At 38.9% G+C, this 15000-nt stretch overlaps 1 protein-coding gene across 4 annotated transcripts in view; it reads right to left on the bottom strand.

Moving 5' to 3' along the window:
* LOC138042122 (tetratricopeptide repeat protein 28-like) overlaps positions 1 to 11202 on the bottom strand; it is a 59608-nt gene extending 48406 nt beyond the window's left edge. For 2 of the 4 annotated variants that reach the window (XR_011130925.1, XM_068887894.1), the window contains exons 1-7: positions 9234 to 9319; positions 8645 to 8695; positions 7399 to 7445; positions 6360 to 6410; positions 5966 to 6013; positions 5663 to 5711; positions 4157 to 4209 (exon numbers count right to left, since the gene is read on the bottom strand). The gene's annotated coding sequence lies outside the window, so the exon portion shown is untranslated. Of the gene's footprint in view, positions 1 to 4156; positions 4210 to 5662; positions 5712 to 5965; positions 6014 to 6359; positions 6411 to 7398; positions 7446 to 8644; positions 8696 to 9233; positions 9320 to 9678; positions 9726 to 9928 lie in introns of those variants that run through there. The other 2 variants (XM_068887893.1, XM_068887895.1) reach the window with 2 other exon arrangements.
* Between the last annotated feature and the right edge of the window lie 3798 nt (positions 11203 to 15000).

Raw genomic sequence — 15000 nt, forward strand, 5'->3', positions numbered from 1 at the left:
AAACTCAGGGAACTCTGGACTTCTTTTTATTAAAAACAAAAGAGAAGCTTCTGCTCTCCAATCCGGTCCAGCGTTATACATCTGGACCTAATAACTGTTCTCTGTCCGAATCATTCGTGGAATATTCTAGTAACAAAATTCAAATTTGCAAAGATCTTGGCAAAGTTGTTCGAATTGTGACTGACGGTCAAATTACTTCATGAAATGCTGAGTCTGAAAGCTGTCTAGCTAAACAGATGCTAAGTGAATTTAAACTGGTCAAGAGGAGGCCATATCTGGTTTTGTGAATTACCGGTGCTCACAGTCCTGTACACTTGATCCAATTCCATCTTCAGTGTTCAAAAGGCGCCGTCATTATCTACTTCCACTGAACGCTCGTATAGTTAAGTTGTCTCTTACAAATGGCCAAGTACCTGATAGATTCAAAGTTGCCATGTTGAAACCATTGTGGAAAAAGAGTGAAGCTAATCATGAACTATTTTCTAACTTTCGTCCTGTCTCGAATTTATATTTTTTTGTCCAAAGTTACAGAGAAAGCAGTCGCAGCACAATTAACGGACCATCTTAATGATAATCAAGGCTTATTAGAAGAATTTCAGTCGGCATATAAATCTCATCACAGTACAGAAACTGCGCTTTTGAGAGTTCAAAATGATGTTTTGATGGCTACTGACAACGACAGATTGGTTATTTTACTATTTTACTCAATTTATCAGCTGCGTTTGATACTGTCGACGATCATTCGATTTTGTTATCAAGACTACAGAATCGTTTTGGTATTAGGAACATTGCTCTTAATTGGTTTCATTCGAACCTTCAATCACGCAAACTAGTCCAGCTGTTATCGACCAAAAAAACACTCTTTGTTCAAGTTGATGATAAAAACGTGAAATTTGTCCACATCAGTAATGACCCTAAGACTAACATTTTGTGATATAGGGCCATTCCAAATAAACGTCTGGACATGAGAACAGTTTGTTTCTGTTAATGGAATTGAATCGTCGAAGTAGCATTTACCTTGCGGGGTACCACAGGGTTCTGTGCCGAGACCCTTATTGTATTCCCTTTATACAAGTCCACTCGGTGACATAGCCAGGAAGCATAGCATACCGTTTCATCTCTATGTAGATGACATGCAGTTATACTTGTCGTTTACATCCAATTGTCCTAATCGCCTATCCAGTACATAGTTCTAAATATTGTCCACGGCCACCCCTCGACTATATACGAGTCGCCGAAGAAGTAATCAAGTCTAGTAAACAGGCCAGGAACTTGGGAGTTTAGATTTCAAAGAACAGTGCACGTTAAAATAACATCCAAGAGCGCATTTTTCCGCATACGCAGTATAGCTAAAATTAGCCGATACCTATCCCAGAGTAGTACTGAGACTATTGTTCACGCTTACGTAACATCGCGTTTGGACTATTGTAATGCCCTGCTGTACGGTCTCCTAAAGAATCTGATTAATAATAGACTTCACCTTTTACAGAACCCAGCAGCTCGCCTTGTTACCTTGACTACAAAGGAAGGAAAATATCACAACAATACTAAGGAGCTTACATTGGCTGCCAGTTCATTAAAGGATAGTTTTTAAAATGTTGTTGCTAACTTACAAAGCTCTGACTGGACTGGCCCCTGATTACATTAAAGATCTATTGGGGTATAATGACTCTCGTTGAACACTAAAATCTTCAAACAACAAGTTGCTGATGAGTCTAGAGAAAATCTTAAAACGTATGGTGAAAGAGCCTTTTCCGTGGCGGCACCAAGGCTCTGGAATAAACTACCACTCCGGATCAGGTTTTCATCATCAGAGGCAGTTTTTAAGGCTAATCTTAAGACTTAACTTTTTAAGTGTGCATTTGATTAATTTTGTAGTTTTTACTTGTAGTTCTTTTGTTTACTTTTTCTTTGAAACCTTATCGTATTACCGTAATTTCCGGCCGATTACCCGCACGGCACATTACCAGCATGGGTCAATTTTTGCAATAAAGGGAAAAAGTTTTCAACAGATTACCCGCACCGGCAGATAACCCGCACCGAAAACAAAGGAAAATCGTGCTTTAAAAGTCCCTGCCTCACGAAGTTGGATCGACAAGCCACTGAATTGCTTGCGTGGCCGTGGATAGATAGCACGTACTAAAGCCGAACATTGAAAACAAAAAATTTCCATCTATTGTGCACCCAGGACAGGATCCAGAGTGGCTGCGCTTTGTTCGTCGTCGCTGATTTCGGATGCATCACTCGTATCATCCTCAGTGGCACCAGGAACACGCGTAATTCCCGCCTTTCTGAAGCCATTCGTGATTGCCGTGACTTTCACTGCTCTCCACGCACGAATTACCCAGTTGCAGACTTCCGCATGTGTTGCCCTCCTCATCTTTCCAGTTTCGGTGAAGGTGTGAATTCCTTCCGACATCCATTTCTCCCACTCCTCACGAACATGGTTCTTAAACGACCGATTAACAGAAATGTCTAATGGCTGCAATTTCTTAGTAAGGCCTCCAGGAATCACTGCAGTAGTTGTTTGATGTTCAGTTTTGAAAGTGTTGCGAACACCTTCGTCAATATGTGCGCTGAAACTGTCAAAGATGAGTAGAGAGGTTCTGTCGAAGAAGGACACAGGTCTGGGACGCCAAACTTTCTCACCCCAAACAGCCATTCCATCTCTATCCATCCATCCTTTTTTGTGGCAGTGGACAACCACACCATCGGGGAGATTTTCTTTCGGCATGGTTTTTCTTTTGAAGATGACCATTGGCTTGAGCTTTTTCCCGGTCTCAGAGCACACAAGGACAACAGTAAAGCCTGTTTTTTCATGACCGGTGGTTGACACAGGAACGCTTTCAGCTCCAGTTGTATCGACAGTTCTGGAGTAAGGAGCATCAAACGACATAGGCACTTCGTCCATGTTGAAAACACAGTCTGCTTGGATGGCAAGCTGCTCCTTTCTTCGCGAAACAAACTGATGAAAGTTCGTAACCTTCTCCTCCCAGTTGCGCATTTAATTCTTAGGATTTTAATTTTTAGGGTTTTAAAGCGTCATGGACAATTAATGGAAGATGGCGCTATATTGATTGATTGATTGATTTGTATAGCTGTTCCTTTAATTTTAACATCACTTTCTTGAATACGTACACAAGCACCAAGAACAAGGTGTTAAACCATCGAACAGAAAATTGTTTTTATAAACCGAGTAGTTAGACAACAATAGTCTTTCGGATTTCAGGTACGCTGACATTTCATCAGAAGCACTTATTCTTAACATTGGGAACCTCATTATAGCGGTAAGCTGCCTCATGCGATTTGCCTTACCAAACATTAAAATCTTATTGTCGCGTGAAATTCTTACGAAAACATCTCTATAATTGGACTTGGAGGCTTTCGGGAAGAGTATCTGTTTTCTAATATTGGTCAATATTATCGTTATTTTCCTTGTCAACTTTTTTAAGCTTCTGTTGCCCAAAGTTCATTTCCACTACGGCAGACCAAACCTTTTCTTGGTCAATTTATGACAGCCGATGAACATGCATGATACGTCAAGTTGGCGGTTTCGAAAATACAGGAGTTTGTCTGCAAGAGTTCCTCCTTGTCTCGCCCCATTCTTCGCGGGGCCAAAACATAAAAATCCCTTTTGTCCCCCCATGGAAATGCTCGCTACGCGGGCTACTTTGGATCCTGATTGGTTAAAAATTGGTCAGCAAAAGCAAGAAAGGTTACAAGACATCCTTTCTTCCAGAATAAACATATCATATGCCATGAAGTAAAAGAAAAAAATTCTGATTTAGAAATGATACCAAGAGAACTCGAATACTAATCCAAAATAACACGAAAAGGGTTTTATAATAATTTCCTCCTTAACGCATTTCATGTTATGCCCATCAATCACTTATATTTTAAATCCGGCTCTTCTCTTTTTTGGAGGAGTTAGCTTTGAAAATGAAATGATTTGACTTTGTAATATGACAACTTACTGCAGCATGTCTTAGCAGGTTCGACTCCTGCCGAAAGGCGTTCGGATTTATTCCAAGTAACCGCGAGTCATTATCGATCAAAGACATATCTCTTCAAAGAGCAGGTTGTATGTGATTGAAACTGCATAGCATGAGTCATTTATTCATAGGAAAAAGATATGTAAACTGAATGAACGACTTACCAGTGTTGGTCCAAACTGATGCCTTTCAAAAGCCAAAAATTCGTCTCGTAACTCTAAAAATTTTAATTTCATGTGGTTACCCACTGCCAAGTCTCTCGGTAAAACACATTATCTAGAGCGATATAACTTTCTAACACAAATCACTTATGCCTACGCAAACACCGTGGATCGAGATCAAATGATGTGGAAGGAAAAAATAGGGTAGTATAGTTCGATCAAACGACGGAAAATTCATCGCTATAAAAAACAAGTATTTCGACGTAACAACATTGAAATGTTGGTGAAAGTAAGTTAAATCCATTATATGTGAAAAGCGTACACAACATGTTGGCGGCGTTTCCTCGAGGATTTGAAACTTTTTGAAAAATCGTGTTTTTTCGTCAGAGTACCCCTTTAACAACCACATAACAAAATTCCTTTTGCCTAGTGTGCAATAAAAATGAAGAACTGGAGCGGAAAGCTGAAAAGTTCTCAAGAGAACTAACAAATAGAGCACCAAGGAGAAAAAGTCATATTATACTCGGGCAAACTGCGCAACTGATCAGTGAAGCAATTCAAGTTGAACACTGATCGACGTGAGATGACTGTTCTATTGCTCCGAACAACCCCAGTAATGGTTTCGTTCGGCAAGGTTCAAAGTTGTAATGCGAACGCATACATTATACGAGGCTCTGGTCTTGCTGTAAGCTTTAAGTAAGACTTTAAAGCGAATAGACATTAAGGGTTTGTTATGGCTAAATCCAAGAGAAAATGAGGGGACAGAGAGGGAGGCTCCCGGTCCAGCCCTTGGGATATGTCATGTCCACGAAAGTTATTTTTAGACGAGCGGAAGTCTTCCGAGACGTCCGCATGCAGGCCAACTTCGGTCCGATGTTTGAAAGAAAATAAATATTCATCAGCCTTCCACGTGCGCCGTCATTTTCTCTTTTCACTAAGAACCTGAGAGCGAGGCAAGACTGTATGCGGACGTCTCGGAAGACAGACTTCCGCTAGAACAAAGACTTCCGCTCGTCTAAAAATAACTTTCGTGGACATAACATATCCCGGCCAACGCCCTGAGCCTCCCTCTCTGTCCCCTCATTTTCTCTTGCTAAATCTGATTGTGTGTTAACGATGAAACAACAACAATGATATTGAATGTAAGGAGAAATATAGACTCGGAAAAATATCCGAGCCCGAGATGGGATCTGGGACTCGGATATTTTTCCGAGTCTATATTTCTCCTTACATTAAATCTGATTGAATGCATTTTTAATCGTCATTTTTCTTTGTAACACCCTCATCTTTCTTGAACTAAAACCTTCTCTGTTCAGGAGCAATTCAATATCCATCGTTTACTTACTTTCTCGATGTGTAAGGAAAGAATGGATCGGAGGGCAGTATACAGTTCGATCACACAAGAAACAAGTAATTTATTACACCCCTCAAGCTGATGTTACTAAAATTACCTTGCAACGACAGACAAAGACCTTATTACACCCAGCAAGCTAATATTACTTTAAATACCTTGCAATGTTCCTCTTTAAAATCTTTTGAATAGGAATAATAAATCCCGCTGAACAAAAAAAAAATTATGGATAAATAATACTGGTGGATCATTTGGGTTCGTCATTGGCAACCAATCATGAGTGACGGTGATCACTTCAGAAAATAAAAATAAGAGGAATTCTGACATAGCCACTAACTTGATCCAAAGGGAGTAAAGAGAAAACGACGAAAAGTAAGACAAAACTCATCAGAACTGGTTTATCACACATAAATTACTCATTTGTCATGTTGTTAAGAGATGAGTAACAGTGAGCAACTTACCAAAATGGATACTAATCGATGCGAGGTGCTCGACGACAAGAAATGACTCTGCAAAATTTGTCAAAGAAAAATAAGAGACTGCTGGCAGTCTATTCTCAAGCACGCCAATAAACTTATAATTGTCGTTTGCTCAACTACGCTCAGCATTTCTCAAAAGGTAACTCTTTTGTTGAAAAGGGGCCAGAAAATTCAGAAGAACAGAAGTTTAAGTTCAAAAAATGAACTGACGGGCCATTGTTTTGAAATTATCCCTTTGCTTATATAGTAGCTGTTTTAAAAAAATACGTCACTGCTCCCAACAAAATGTAACGCAAACTCATCAGAACTGGTTTGTCACACATAAATTACTTGTTCGTGTTATTAAGAAAAAAGTAACAGTATATAAGCAACTTACCAAATGGAAGCTAATTGATGCGATGTCCTCGACGACAAGAAATAACTCGATCTGCAAAAATTTAATGATTTAATGTGGTTCTCCATGCATTATATAATCTTGTACTAAAACTTTTAAGTTTCGTAACAAAATTCCCTTATGCCTAGTTTGCAATGAAAATGTAGAAATGGAGCGGAAAGCTGAAAAGTTCGCAAGAGAACTCTTAAATGGAGCAGCAAGGAGAAGAATGAAGTCATTTTATACTCGAGCAAACTGCGCAACTGATCAGTGAAGCAGTTCAAGTTGAACGCTGATCGAGGTGAGATGACTGTTCCATTGCTCCGAACAACTCCTGTAATGGTTTCCTTCCGCAAGGTTCAAAGTTGTAATGAGAACACGTACATTATACGAGACTCTGGTTTTGCTTAGCTTTAAATAAGACTTTAAAGCGGATTAAGGGTTTCTTATGACTAAAACTGATTGAATGCCGATTCTTAATCGTCATCTTGCATTGTAACACCCTGATCATCTTTGAATCACGCGGATTCAAGAACTACAAAAACCTTCTCTGTTCAGGAACAATTCAAGATAGATCGTTTACCTACTTTCTCAATGTGTAAGGAAAGAATGGAGGGCAGTATATAGTTCGATCACACAAGAAACAAATAATGTATTACAAGCCCTCAAGCTAAATGTTACTTATTACCTTGCAACGACAGACAAAGAACCTATTACACCCAGGAAGCTAATATTACTAAATACCTTGCAATGTTCCTCTTTAAAATCTTTTGAGTAGGAATAATAACTCCCGGTAAACCAAACATTAAGGGATAAATAATACTTGTGGATCATTTGGATTCGTCATTTGCAATATTGATCATGAAGTGACGGTGGTCACTTCAGAAGATAAACATATCTAGGGAATTCTGACATTAGTCACTAACTTGATCCAAAGTGAGTAAAGAGAAGCCACAAAATGTCACGCAAAACTCATCAGAACTGATTTATCACACATTACTTGTTCGTGTTCTTAAGGAATGAGTAACAGTAAACAACTTACCAAATGGATGCTAATCGATGCCAGGTCCTCGACGAGAAGAAATGACTCTGCAAAATTTGATGATTTAATGTGGTTATCCATGCATTATCGAAACTTGTACGAAAACTTTTAACTTTTATAACATAATTCCCTTATGCCTGGTATGCAATACAATGTAGAACTGGAGCGGAAAGCTGAAAAGTTCGCAAGAGAACTAACAAATGGAGCAGCTAGGAGAAGAATGAAATCCTTTTATACTCGAGCAAACTGCGCAACTGATCAGTGAAGCAGTTCAAGTTGAACACTGTAGCTGATCGAAGTGAGATGACTGTTCCATTGCTCCGAACAACTCCAGTAATGGTTTCGTTCGGTAAGGTTCAAAGCTGTAATGAGAACGCATACATTATACGAGGCTCTGGTCTTGCTTGGCTTTAAGTACGACTTTAAAGCGAATAGACATTAAGGGTTTGTTATAGCTAAAACTGATTGAACGCATTCTTAATCGTCATTTTGCTTTGTGACACCCTCATTTTTGAATCTAAGCGGATTCATGAACCAAAACCTTTTCTGTTCAGGAACAATTCATGAAACATCGTTTACTTACATTCTTGATGTGTAAGGAAAGAACTTGGAGGGCAGTATATAGTTCGATCACACAAGCGTGAAACAAATAATTTAATACCGTGACCCCTTAAGCTAATTGCTACTTATGACCTTGCAACGACAGACAAATATCTAATTACACCCAGCGGCCTAATATTACTAAATACCTTGCAATAGACCAATTAGCAATTCGGGTAACTCAATGTTGTACCCAATTCAAATCCTCTGGGAATAAAACGTTTTGTTCCAAGAATTTTCATATCATTTAAATGTGAATGCTTCATTGTCAAGCAAATTCAACACACAAAGAATCTTAACCCCGAGAGATTTGAATTGGGTACAACATTGAGTTAGCCGAATTGGTCTATGTTCCTCTTTAAAACCTTTTGAGGAGGAATAATGAAACCTGCTGAACAAAAAAAGTTAAGGGATAAATAATACTGGTGGATCATTTGGTTACGCCTTTCGAAACTGATCATGAGTGACGGTGATCATGATCACTTTAGAAAATAAACAGATAAGGAATTCTGACATAGTCACTAACTTGATCCAAAGTGAGTAAAGAGAAGCAACAAAATGTAACGCAAAACTCATCAGAACTGGTTTATCACACATGAATTATTTGTTCGTGTTATTAAGAAATGAGCAATAAGAAACAAGTTACCAAATGGATGCTAATCGATGCGAGGTCCTCGACGACAAGAAATGACTCGATCTGCAAAATTTGATGATTTAATGTGGTTATATCCATGCATTATCGAATCTTGTACGAAAACTATTAACTTTTATAACATAATTCACTTATGCCTAGTATGCAATAAAATGTAGAACTGGAGCGGAAAGCTGAAAAGTTCGCAAGAGAACTAACAAATGGAGCAGCTAGGAGAAGAATGAAGTCATTTTATACTCGAGCAAACTGCGCAACTGATCAGTGAAGCAGTTCAAGTTGAACACTGTAGCTGATCGAAGTGAGATGACTGTTCCATTGCTCCGAACAACTCCAGTAATGGTTTCGTTCGGTAAGGTTCAAAGCTGTAATGAGAACGCATACATTATACGAGGCTCTGGTCTTGCTTGGCTTTAAGTACGACTTTAAAGCGAATAGAGATTAAGGGTTTGTTATAGCTAAAACTGATTGAACGCATTCTTAATCGTCATTTTGCTTTGTGACACCCTCATTTTTGAATCTAAGCGGATTCATGAACTAAAACCTCCTCTGTTCAGGAACAATTCAAGATACATCGTTTACTTACTTTCTTGATGTGTAAGGAAAGAACTTGGAGGGCAGTATATAGTTCGATCACACAAGCGTGAAACAAATAAATTAATACCGTGACCCTATGTTAACTTGCAACGACAGGCAAAGAACGTATTATACCCAGGAAGCTAATTTTACTAAATACCTTGCAATGTTCCTTATTAAAATCTTTTGAATAGGAATAATATATCCCCGTGAACAAAAAATTAAGGGATAAATAATACTTGTGGATCATTTGGATTCGTCATTTGCAATATTGATCATTAAGTGACGATGGTCCCCTCAGAAGATAAACATATAGGGAATTCTGACATAGTCACTAACTTGATCCAAAGTGAGTAAAGAGAAACAACAAAATGTAACGCAAAACTCATCAGAACTGGTTTATCACACATTACTTGTTCGTGTTCTTAAGGAATGAGTAGCAGTAAACAACTTACCAAATGGATGCTAATCGATGCCAGGTCCTCGACGAGAAGAAATGACTCTGCAAAATTTGATGATTTAATGTGGTTATCCATGCATTATCGAAACTTGTACGAAAACTTTTAACTTTTATAACATAATTCCCTTATGCCTGGTATGCAATAAAATGTAGAACTGGAGCGGAAAGCTGAAAAGTTTGCAAGAGAACTAACAAATGGAGCAGCTAGGAGAAGAATGAAATCCTTTTATACTCGAGCAACTTACTTTCTTGATGTGTAAGGAAAGAACTTGGAGGGCAGTATATAGTTCGATCACACAAGCGTGAAACAAATAATTTAATACCGTGACCCCTTAAAAGCTAATTGTTACTTATTACCTTGCAACGACAGACAAATATCTAATTACACCCAGCAAGCTAATATTACTAAATACCTTGCAATGTTCTTCTTTAAAACCTTTTGAGCAGGAATAATGAATCCCGCTAAACAAAAAAATTAATGGATAAATAATACTGGTGGATCATTTGGGTGCGCCTTTCGAAACTGATCATGAGTGAAACGGTGATCATGATCACTTTAGAAAATAAACCGCATACAAGGAATTCTGACTTAGTCACTAACTCATGATCCAGACTGAGTAAAGAGAAAACAACAAAAAGTAACGCAAAATTCATCAGAACTGGTTTATCACACATAAATTACTTGTTCATGTTTTTAAGAAACGAGTAACATTGAGCAACTTGCCAAAATGGATGCTAATTCAGTCGATAGGAGGTCCTCGACGACAAGAAATGACTCAGCAAAATTTGACGATTTGATGTGGTTATCCATGCACGATTATAGAATCATGTACTAAAACTTTTAACTTTCATAACAAAATTCCCTTATTTCAGCTCCACCACGCAGTACGCAACATGAGCAAAAAAACATTAGGTTTATTTTGGAGGATTAGGCCGATAACTATAACGATACGTTAAACCAACAACCTAATACAAGATCTAAGTATTAACGGCATAAAACAGAGACAGAGCTGAAGGACAGTTTACACAGACACACTACTGTCAGACGGAGGCCAGAAAAAACCTGCCGCAAAACACCCTGTGGGGGAAAAAAATACGGCAGGAAATCTGGGTAGGAACCATGGCTCACGCTCTAAGTAGCCCATCCTTCGAGGCTACAAAATTCAAACGCATCTACCCGCGTTGCCTAAAAGAACGATATACTTAGAAATAAATTTCCAAAAAATATATCGAAGGTCAAACGAGGTGTCGGCCTGGAATGACTATCCCACGTGATACACATCTCTTAATATAGCCCTCCCTGGCAACCCGTAATGCACCTCAACTGGACTATTTCCAGTCACCACTGCTCCAGGTACTCATCAGGTAAAAATTTGCCAGCTGTAAGGGCCGTTTCTACAATCGCTGTTGTCATCTTTGTCACTGTTGCCGGGCTCAGGCAGTTTTCGGCCATACGAGAGTCAGCTGTAGTACGAGACTATGCTTGTCAAATGGGATCAAAATGTCGAAATGTCAATATATATGTTCAAATTTCGATATGTATGCCCAGATCCAAATATAAATGTCGAAATGTCAATATTTATCTCCACTTGCAATATATGTGTCCACAGTTTGCAAAAATATATGTCCAAATCGATGTATGGATCTCGCTTTATATTGCCTCCTTTTAATGTATTTTTCGACATATATATCGAGGCTGCAGTGTCGACATATATTTCGGCGTATCCCGAGAAAAACGAAAGCGAGGCTGTACCAATCAGAAACATGGCGGCTCAATGGATTCCAAATGTTGATGTCTTCTTCAATTCTCTTGTCCGTGTGATAAACGGCGCTAGAAGTTAGTTGTCCACTGATGATATAGATAGCGCAGTATTCTGGTGTCGTCAAATAGACGAGTAAGCACAAACATTAACGCTATTACTGTCTAGAGTAGCGAAATCAAGGCCCGGTCAAGAACCTTTCATTCGAGATCTGCAGATGTTAACTGAACATATATATTGACATTTCGACATTTTGATCCTATTTGACAAGCATACGAGACAGAGACAGTTGAAAAGTACGGCTTCGCCTTGAGTTATTGTGATACAGATCTGCCGCTCATATTTTAAACATCACTTAAGTAAAATAGAACGAATTTATATCCATATTTTATGCCTAAATCATAACCGCGGAAATGTTTTGTCCATTATTTTCACCATGTATCTGTACTCATATTCAGGTCCTACTCCTACCCTAAGAAAGAGAAAGTCTCACATTGCCTGGACAAAGGAAGAAAAAGACGCAATTTTCAAGCACCTTGGTGGGTTCATTAAAAGAAGATTGAGTACCAGGAAAACGTAAATGTGACAACTGTATAAAACAAAGTGGTGGAGTGCTGGCTAATAGAGAGTGGAAAGTTGTGAAAGATTGTGTTAGAAATATTATATCACGAGCAAAAGCGCTGCAAGAAAAAAACTCTTAGACCACTCGAGTAGCAAAAGAAATGAATTTTCTTAAATCAATGTGCATGGCTACCTTCTTTCAGTGGTACGGTAGTTGACTTGGTGCAAAGTGGGAAACAGCATAGCTTATTTGGAATGTTATTACTTATAACTGAAGCCTTAGTTTGCTGATGATATCTGCCTTAGTGTGGCTACCTTTTGAGTAGCAAGGACAGAGAGTGCTAAACAAACTTACAGCTTCAGGTTGTCGGAACATGTTACATTTTAAGATATTAGGAATGGTTGGCTTCGTGCGAAGAAAGAAACAGCTTTCGCTTATGAGAACGTTATCATTGCAGGTTTAGTTTATGGAATCGGGCTTAGTGTGGCTACCTTTTCAGTAGCAAGGGCGGAGAGTGCTAAACAAACTTAACAGCTATATTTTGTCTCGACATGTTACATTTCAAGATACTTACCTCTTACTAACCGAGTTCGAGGTCCATACTGTAAGTTATACGGACCGAGTTTTTTCGCGCTTGGGCCATAAACCAACGTGAAAAAAACGAGTATCGGTAAGTTACAGTACGGACCGAGAAAACGAGGTTAGTGAGATATTTTTATATCTCTGAGGTTAATCCGGCACGCGGGCAAGGAAACTAGTCGAAGTCAAGCGGAAGGTTCAACTGCCACAAAGATTGGCGTGTCATAATCCGAAAAACTAAATCATCTTGGCTGTTTGAAATAGTTGCTTGCAAGATTCAAACAGTTTTACAAGTTTATGTAACAGAACGACATGAAAAACTTGCCAGATAACGAAATTTTAAATTTAGCGGGCTAAACAGCGGGCCGTACTGTAGAATACGGCCCGTTAATTTAGCCAATCACAGCGCGCTTACTCTCTGAGAGATATAATAAAAATTTGTTTGTAAAAAGGAACAGTTTATCGAAAAGGTTGTATTTTCTGATTCGGCTTAGTGTGGCTAGCTTTTGAGTAACAAGAATGAAGAGTGCTGAAAAAACTCGCAGCTTTTGCTCGTTGGAACACGTATCTTTTTTGCGATAGTTCTAGTGGGCTTGGGACTAACGATCAAACTGACTAACTATAAGATCTTGAGAGAGCTGGATCGAAGAGAAAATGACGTCGAAGGCTCACTACTTTCAAAATGGAATGCGTGTGTACGCCACTGAATTTATATGCAGCACGAACTAATATGCTTTCAGACTTTTGAACTCGCGTTACACTGAGAGTAAGCGGCCTTTAGCTAAGAATCAAAGCTTAAAATCTTACCAGTCAGTGTTAAGATTACGAGTGTTGTGATGGTCTGGTCTATGTTGATTGGTAGGGGAGAAATGTTTGTGCGGATGTGAATTCTAATTGAAGGTCACAGTAGGTTTGTAAGTTGTGTATAGTTAAGGTTTTCTGTTAAGTAATCCTTTGTAAGGCGCAGGTAGAATATGTAGTTTTTTCTAACTATATATTAATACCATTTGTATAATGTGGTTTAATATGGTTTTTGTATAATGTAGTTTGTTTCAGGTTCTTCTACCACTACCCACATACGACTTAATCTACTTACTACACCTGTGCCTAACATCAACTTACTTTCAATACAACGGAAAACACTACAAAAACTGAACTAACGGGACAGTTACGGGCTCACCTGTTTCCGTTGTTGTGGCTGAAAAAGTTATGCAAAACATCAAGGAACAATCCCTAGAAATATACAAGCTCGCTCTACCCTTCTAACTAAGTGACGATGACGATACTATCACTGCAGTACACAAATACCAAATTGAAGAATTCCAGGAACTTTTGTAACAAACAAAACGCTGACATCCAGTTCGACCAGGACGACGCGAATGAACAGTGTAGAAGATCACATGCTGCGATTGCCAGGCCACTGACATTGGTGAAACCGGCAGGAAACTCAACTCGTGAGGAAGAATGATAATCTCCATAATATTCCAAACCAAAACACAATATCGATTGCTAAGTGCTTAACCTATTTGTGTACCAGCTTTTAAGTGTAAGGCGCTAGAAATAGTTCGTACTGACATTTGGTTAAGCACTTAGCAAAGTTAGAACTAACTACATTAAACCGTTGCCAACCTCTACCCGCGCCTTACAAACGACTACGTAACAGAAACACAGCTTTTTCTTCTCAGCTTAGAAACCACTGCAACCTTTACTTTCAAACCAGATCGTAGTGCACCAATCACCACTCACCATCCTCACAACCAATGCAATCACATTATTTTTCCCACTGCCAACCACAACACAACAGTAGTTGAAGAACTACGATATGTGATATGTGTTCTGTTCAGGCTACGAAATAATCTCGACAACGGTAAACAATAACTTTAATGATCAGACGAAACTGCTAGTACACGCTTCACATAATGACTACGATTCTTCGAGCGAAAGCACTTGTTCTGGTACCCCATAATATTAACACAACAAATGTCCCCAGTAGGGTGGCCACATTACAAGTCTAGTCTCACAGGGGGTCGTGACGTTCTTCCACAGCGGGACCTGGCCCAAACAATATGTTCTGCTAGTTACATTCGGCTTTACGCGGCTACCTTTTAAGTACCAAGGATAAAGAGTGCTGAAAAATCTGTCACAACATGTTGTGTATCCAGTTAATCATATTTATCTTGGTGTGAAAGAAGAAACAGCTTAACTTTATCGAAAACAATGGTGAAATAAAATCGTTATTAGCATATAAACAAGGTTTAAAATTTATTGTCTTTTGTTGCGGTGGTCCGACAATCGCATTTTCCGTCTTGAGATTGTTTCGGTTTTTGGCGCCTTTTGCTGTGAAAATGGCTCGTGCTCTGGTCTATCTGATTCCTTTAGCTACTGATTTGTTTTTTTTTTCTCTGAGTCAAATGTT

Source organism: Montipora capricornis, chromosome 3, assembly GCF_036669925.1.
Source record: "Montipora capricornis isolate CH-2021 chromosome 3, ASM3666992v2, whole genome shotgun sequence".
NCBI lineage: Eukaryota > Metazoa > Cnidaria > Anthozoa > Scleractinia > Acroporidae > Montipora > Montipora capricornis.